Here is a 6,882-nt window from a genome sequence, read left to right on the forward strand (position 1 = left end):
ATGATGCTTACAGCTCAGCTGATTCTGGATACCATTGCAGGTTATTTATACAGCATGTTTAAGGCTTTCAAGTGACATGTTTGTTCTTCCTTATTTAAAATTTAATTTTATACCAGCCAGACCTTGGGTATTTATGTAACAATTTTATCTGCTGCACCTCATCCTTTTACTGGAGGTAAACTGAATACAACTGGGATAATTTTTGTTTGGAGGCTTTTTTATTTCCTGCTGGGAAAGGATGGCACTGAAGTGAAAATGAAGGTTGTCATTCTTGTTGTCTGGAACTTTTGCTTTAGTCATACTCTCAGCCTTGACTTCTAAGTGCAAACAGGAACTTGAGTCACTTGTGGGAAAGGTGCAGACTTGATTGCAACACTTTACCTGAAGTGGAAAGTTTGTCCTTTGCTCTTATTTGTTGCTGAAGTAAAACCAAATGACACAGTACTGATAAACCCATATACTGAACTACTTGTATCACCTTACTTCCTTAATCTTACTGCAATTACTGTCTTAAGAGCACTGTGGCATTTCTGGAAATAAGCTTTTTTCCTGGGATACAGAAAAGTGGGCTAGTTTAAAAATTATTATAATTATAATTTTTTCTTCTCATAGCAGTCATTGAATCACCTAGTAAAAGAAATACTCAGTTATGAGATAATTTATGTCTAAAAGAAAATTCCAGCATGGTTGTATTAAATGTGTTGCTGTATGACAGAGGTGATCTCATCCACCAACTACACAATATGCAGTTAATTTCATATAGGAGTTTATTGACAGTTTTCTCACATGGCACTCTCACGTGGTATTCAGGGTTTCATATCCTTAAGCTTATATCCAGTGATAGAGTGTCCCCTGAATGATACAGAGTGCTTTCCTGGCTGAGAAGGAATGTGAATTCTGGTGTCTGGCACCTTAAAGTTTAGATGTCACCCCCATCATCTTCCTTTCTTCCCAGAACTGGTAAATAAAAAACAAAAATTCATGTGATTACATTTCTTGAAATGAGGAAAAAGAAGTGGATTAAGTGCAAGTGGAATCTGAATCTTGATCTATTTATGTCTGTTCATATATATGCATACACATAGATACACATACCTATGTATTTATGTATGTGATTTATAAAGGTTTTTCTCTTTTGCACTAAAAATCTTTTTCTAAACTGTGTCAGAGTGGTAACTCTCTATACTGTCTGGTTTTCATACTGATTCAGAACATTTAAATAACTCAACTAGATGAAGTACCTATTTACTGATTTCTTAAAACTTTGTAGACTAAATTGTATGGGCTAAATTCAGGACAAAAGTAGTTCTGCTTTTGATCTCTTTAGCAGTGTTATTACAATATTCTCTGAGAAGAGTAACAAGTTGCATATCAGCATTTAAGTTCCCATGTTTCATACCCCTACTGGTGTACCTATTTGTTCTAGAAATAATTGAGATTTGTCAGTCTTTATTTTGGACAGATGATTGCTCTAACTTATGCTGCTGTATGACCCTGAGATGCCACTGCTGCTCATGATTTTTCTAAGGAAAACATGAACCTTAGTGAGCACATGAGTTCATGAGAAGCCAGTGAAGCCTCTTCTGCTAAGAACTTCTATCTTTATGGCTTCTTTGCTTTTAAATGAGCTATGGTAACATTTCAGTTTGATATCAAAATTTATTGTGCAACTGAACTGCTCTTCCCTTCTCCTGTGGGGTGTTTGGGCATGGACACTGCAGTTCTTGCAGTTGCTGCACCCTGTTCCTGACAGCCTGAGCAATGGTGTGCTGCTGGCATGGCCCAGCAGCCCTGGGCTAATGCCATTTGCTCCATATTAGGCCCCTGGTTTGAGTTGTCTCAGCAAGGAAATGTCCCATGGTAACTGCCAAAGCTTTTTGTTTCACAACCCTTTTTCTACTGGTGCCCCAAGTCCCCACCCCAGGTCAGTCTCCCCACAAACCCTCATCCCAGGCTGCTGCTGGCAGCCTTGCTGCTGCTCTGAACATTGTGCTTGTCCTTGAGTGTTTTTCCAGATGCTCAGCTGCTGCAGTACTTTTGGCTACTGGTGCTGCTGGCCAAATCCAGTTCAAAATGCATTCTTCTGTTAAAAGTATTCCTCAGGCAACCAAAAATATTCATGTCTCATCTCTTTCTGCATTTGCTAGAGATCCACTAATGGGGCCCAAACACTATGGGGCACATATAGAAACACCTGGTTCTAGTGATGTGATGAAAAACCTTTCATGTTTCCATGTTAACTGGGCTGAAAAAAAATGAGCCAGTGGTATAAAAATTTAATTTGGCTGTGCAAAATTGAGATAGTGCATATATACTACTTTCTGATATACTACCACCCACTTGATATTATTATACAAACATGCAAATTGGGTAACCCAAAAGAAAAGCTTGGCCACCTGTTCTCTGTGGCTTGCTTATTCTGTTGTTCCACCATCCTTTGAAAATTATCACTTTTGTGAGCTGGCTGGCTGTTTTCCTGGAAAATAGCTTCTGAATAAATAATGGAATGTGGTGGAAACTCCATGGAAACTGTGGGGTTGTCAGCTCCGTTTCCAGCTGTTGTCCTCATCCACATCTCCATTGTAACCAGTGGATCTATTAAAGTGTAAATCTTGTGGTTTCCTCCCTGACAGACTTCCAAGTCTTTTCCTTCTCATTTCTACTGTGTGGACAATTTTTGTTAGGTCTTTTAGAATTCCATGAACTTTATCCAGAAAGGATGACCATTAGTAATGACCAATTTGGTTGCAATAGTTTGATAAAACCTGTTAATCTAGAGTTCATTGGTCTCATAGACTCACTTAAATTGCAACACTTAAAAGGGAAAATAGTCAAAATCAAGCATGGTTTTGATTTTTGCAAGATATCCTGTGCAGCTCTTTTTGCAAATGATGGGCTCATTTTATTCTGAGCTCCAAAATGTAGAGTTCCCTGTAAGGTTTGGTATCTTAGAGTATGTCTTTAATATAATATCTATATTAAAAAAAAAAAAAAAAAAAAAAAAGGGAAATGTGAGTGCTTTAGAACAATTCTATTTCATATGACAAGCTTGATTTTTTTCTTCTATCTTAAATACATTATGCTGTTTTACATTTTGTTTTGAGTTTCCATTTTCATAACATAGAACTAGTTTCTTATTTTTTATATTCCTCAGTTCTATAGACAGTGAGAGAAAATAACACCCTGAAGTCCTGGCAGAGGCTTCTGAAGACAGAAACTGTACAATAGGTGTGGTGTGCTTTTCCTCTGGGTAATGATTCTGCAAGGCAGGGCAGTGTTGCTTCATCTGGAATTGTCTTGTTTTAAAACTGTTAAAAGAGTGGTTATATTATGATTTTTTTCCCCCACTAAATATTGCCAAAATATTTTTAAAACGGGATTTCATTAGAACAGATCAGACTTTGTAACACACAAATAATTACGAAAAAAAGGCAGCAACTTTTTGAAGATAATTAAAAGTACTTGAGTTTAGTATACAAAGACACTAATCTTCCACTGGAGAGTAGGAAAAAGGCATGGCTGGCATGCACTGTCTTCCCATCTCTTGTTTTCTAGAGCAAGAAGAAAGGAAAGATGTTTCTCCCATAGTTTTCTAATAAAACTATGAAAGAAAATTGAAATAGTGCCAACAGACCTGAAACTCTACTATTGTTCTTCATTGCTGCATTAAATTGAGTCCAGTAATGGAGAGATGGACCTCAGGCCTGAGCACCAATGGAGTTTACTGCAATTTATTAAAAAGAAGACTTTCTATTTGCAATACATCTATATTAAAAAAATGCATTAAAAAAAAAAAAAAAGCAGCTTTTTTTTTCCCCCCAGCTTAATATGAAAGCATTTTTGTGAGCCAGAAGTTGGTGGACCTGCCTGTCTCCCAGCTCAGAGCTGTACCTGACCACAGGGCTGTAAAGTTCTGCTGCCTCTGGTGCTGTCCAGCCCACACCCACTGCACTTCCTCAGAAACTCCCACTCTGCTGAAGGCTGCCAAGCAAGAGATATTCCAGACACACCACTTCACATTCAACAATGCAGAGTTTTTGGACAAAGCTGGGTTGCAGGAGTGGTCTTATAAATAGCTCTGTCTTATCTTTGGCTATGGCACCAAATGTGGAGATAGGAGATACTATCTTTTAGTGTGTCCTTGGACTAGTTTTAGCTTAAATAATAATTTTAATGGTGCTTGTAAACAGAGTTTCACCTTTCTGACCTTTCATAACATTTGTGATGCAGGTATCAGCGTGCTGGAACTTGCTAGCATCCTTTCCCTGGCAGGAGTAGGAGCAGGAGCTGTGACCTGGGCCAAATGGCTCTGGAGCAGCACTTTTAGGGAATTGACAGTGCCTGCTTGGTCTGGTTCTTCCCAAGGCTCTTCATCATTGCTGGAGACACAAAATAGAACAAGTGGCTGTGCTATGATCATTCTTACTTTTATAGTGTTCAAGTCTTACTGAAGCCTCTTCTGCTATTGAGCCATAAAGTATTCCCTCTTCCTGTAGACTTGCTTCCAGATACATTTTCTGCTCCTTACCATGACATCAGCTGATTTTGGAGCCTTTGTCTATGAGGGCACAGACACAGACAGATTTCTCCCCTCTGCACATTTTTATAGGCACTTAATTTTCTGAATAAATTTCTGCCTTTTGGATGAGGTTTTTTTTTCCAATCTATATTAAGAAAATTAAACAATCTAAATATGCAGAATTTGGTTGGCAAACCTCTACAAGTATTCAAAGGACACTAAAATCAAGGAAAGAGAGGAATTTGTTAGGAGTATCCAAGACCTTATCCTAGACTCAAGAATAACTAAAACCAGATCAAAAATGTCTTTTTGGACAAGTACAAGGAAAAAGACTCCAAGGTTTACTGCTTTGTGGACAAGGCTCCAGAAATAAAACCCTTTTGTCTCATGATTTATAAAGTCCTCTGGGATTCTGTGGATAAAAACACACAGTAGAAGGATGGAAAAGGTGACCCCAGAGTCATGCTTGAAGTTCTCTAGGAAGAAAAATTTGTTATTGGTGTCATTCACATGATGTCAATCTACAGACAGGAAATAAGACTAAAGGGAAAGGCTCACAAATGCCCTGAGAGAATTGCAGATTAAAGCTCTGATCTTCAGCTGGGTAGAGATGAACCCTGGGGACATAGGGATGTGGAATTCCAGTGCCTGGAAGGCTCTGCAGAGCCACAGATCTGGCTGCAGAGTAAGATCTGTGTGAAGAGACCCAGCTTCAGCTTGTACCCACTGCGTGTGCAGGTAGCACCATCCTGGGTGTTCAGCTGCTTGATCTGGAGCTCTGGGAGACTTAATTGCTGATGAAAATCACCCATGTGCTTCACCTTCCTCATTGGATGTCTCTGTCCTGTTCTAAAAGTGGCAGAGATGCCTCTTTGCTGTAAAAGAGAGGTCACAGTTTCAGAGCTCTCCCCAGCCCAGGATCAGGTACACGAGCTGCTGGTGCATGTTCAGACATCCTTACATGATACTAGAATGGACTTGTCTGTCTGACTAATCTGATCTGTGAGCAGAGAAGAAACTGCCCTTTCCCTTAATTTTTTTAAGTAACTGAAAATGGTTGGCTCTTGAACGTGTTTGTGGCTTGGCCTCTAAGTCCCTTTCTAGGAAAATGAGAAGCTTCTGCAAACCAGATGATTACAGAAGAATGCAAAACAAGCCCCAAACCTAAGTTTGTTGTCTTGTTATGGCACTCATGTACAGAAGCTGTACAGAAAACTGCTTGGGGGCACTTTATTTTAGTTTGGGGCATTTATTTTCTCATGTACAAAAAATATTGGCTTTCTATTTTTAGAAATTGTAACTGGAATATCTCTACCCTTTAACTTACTTAGGGAACATATTTGAAATTATATGAAGTCTTCACTGTTGAGATGAAGGTATGAGATCAGTAGCAATCTCTGTACTGCTTTCTGAGGCAGTGTTACATGAATTTTAGTACATTAGGCATTAATTTTTTTTTGCTGAGGGATCAGAAATGCACACAGAGTTGGAAATGCAACCACACCATAAAATTGTCTATTTTTAAGACATGAAATTGTATCTAATGAAGTTTTCTCAAGACCTGCACTCACAGTTGTACTCCTTAGTTACTCATTAAACCTACCTTAGAGCCTCTGCATACAGAGGGACATGTTTTCTTCCTTCTTTCCATATCTTCACATCTCTTTCTCTCTTGCTTCCTTCTCTATTTTTCTTGCACATCAGTTCCTCCATCATCTGTTCATTCAGTGCATTCTCCCAGCCTGAATGGAAAAATTCTAAAAATCCTAAAGGAGCCTTAGAGGATGGAAGCAGCAGGAAATGAGGATGCAGAAACAAAAAAGAAGTTCTTACTCCTGGAATGGTGTGGCACTCTTGGAAAGAGGCAAAACAATGTGGTGAAGAGAGAAAGAATGTACATGCTTAAAATCCAGTCTGAACTGGACCTTTCCTCTTCTGCTTCTTCCTAGCTTCTGCCTTGCTGCACTGAGGACTTTGGCCTTTATCCCTATGGTTAATAAACAGCAGAAACACAAACCCCCATGAAGCTAGCCTACACCAAAAAGGATGTGTATAATATGCTTATTTTTGAGGGACTTTGAACTGAAGTTTACACCAGTAAACAAGACAAGAACTTGAGTTCTGAGAGTGGATTGTGAGAGTAAATATTTCTGCTTGAAATATTTTTTACATTCCAGAAATAGCTGGTGTTTTATATGAGCTGTGGATATGCAACTCGTTTAAAAGCAGCATAATTTCCTTTCAAAATGTGGTGTTTATCCTTCTTCTAAATCTTTAACAAATCTTTTAAGTAAGATTTATAACAATTTTCCTGTTGGACACGTACTGTTCTTTCTTTCAGCTCACAATTATTTTGTTCAGAA

At 38.6% G+C, this 6,882-nt stretch overlaps 1 long non-coding RNA gene across 3 annotated transcripts; it reads right to left on the minus strand.

The window, feature by feature from the left end:
* Window positions 1-744: 744 nt before the first annotated feature.
* LOC130249172 (uncharacterized) lies at window positions 745-6,457 on the minus strand. 3 transcript variants are annotated; one of them, XR_008839749.1, is made up of 3 exons: window positions 6,123-6,457; window positions 4,208-5,394; window positions 745-957 (listed from the first exon to the last, which is right to left on the minus strand). It is a non-coding gene; the product is annotated as an uncharacterized LOC130249172 (long non-coding RNA). The 3 variants fall into 3 exon arrangements; XR_008839750.1 differs by lacking the exon at window positions 745-957 and adding an exon at window positions 2,996-3,308; XR_008839748.1 differs by lacking the exon at window positions 745-957 and having other exon boundaries at window positions 3,795-4,379; window positions 5,078-5,394.
* Between the last annotated feature and the right edge of the window lie 425 nt (window positions 6,458-6,882).

Source organism: Oenanthe melanoleuca, chromosome 2 (genome assembly GCF_029582105.1).
Source record: "Oenanthe melanoleuca isolate GR-GAL-2019-014 chromosome 2, OMel1.0, whole genome shotgun sequence".
NCBI classification, from domain to species: domain Eukaryota; kingdom Metazoa; phylum Chordata; class Aves; order Passeriformes; family Muscicapidae; genus Oenanthe; species Oenanthe melanoleuca.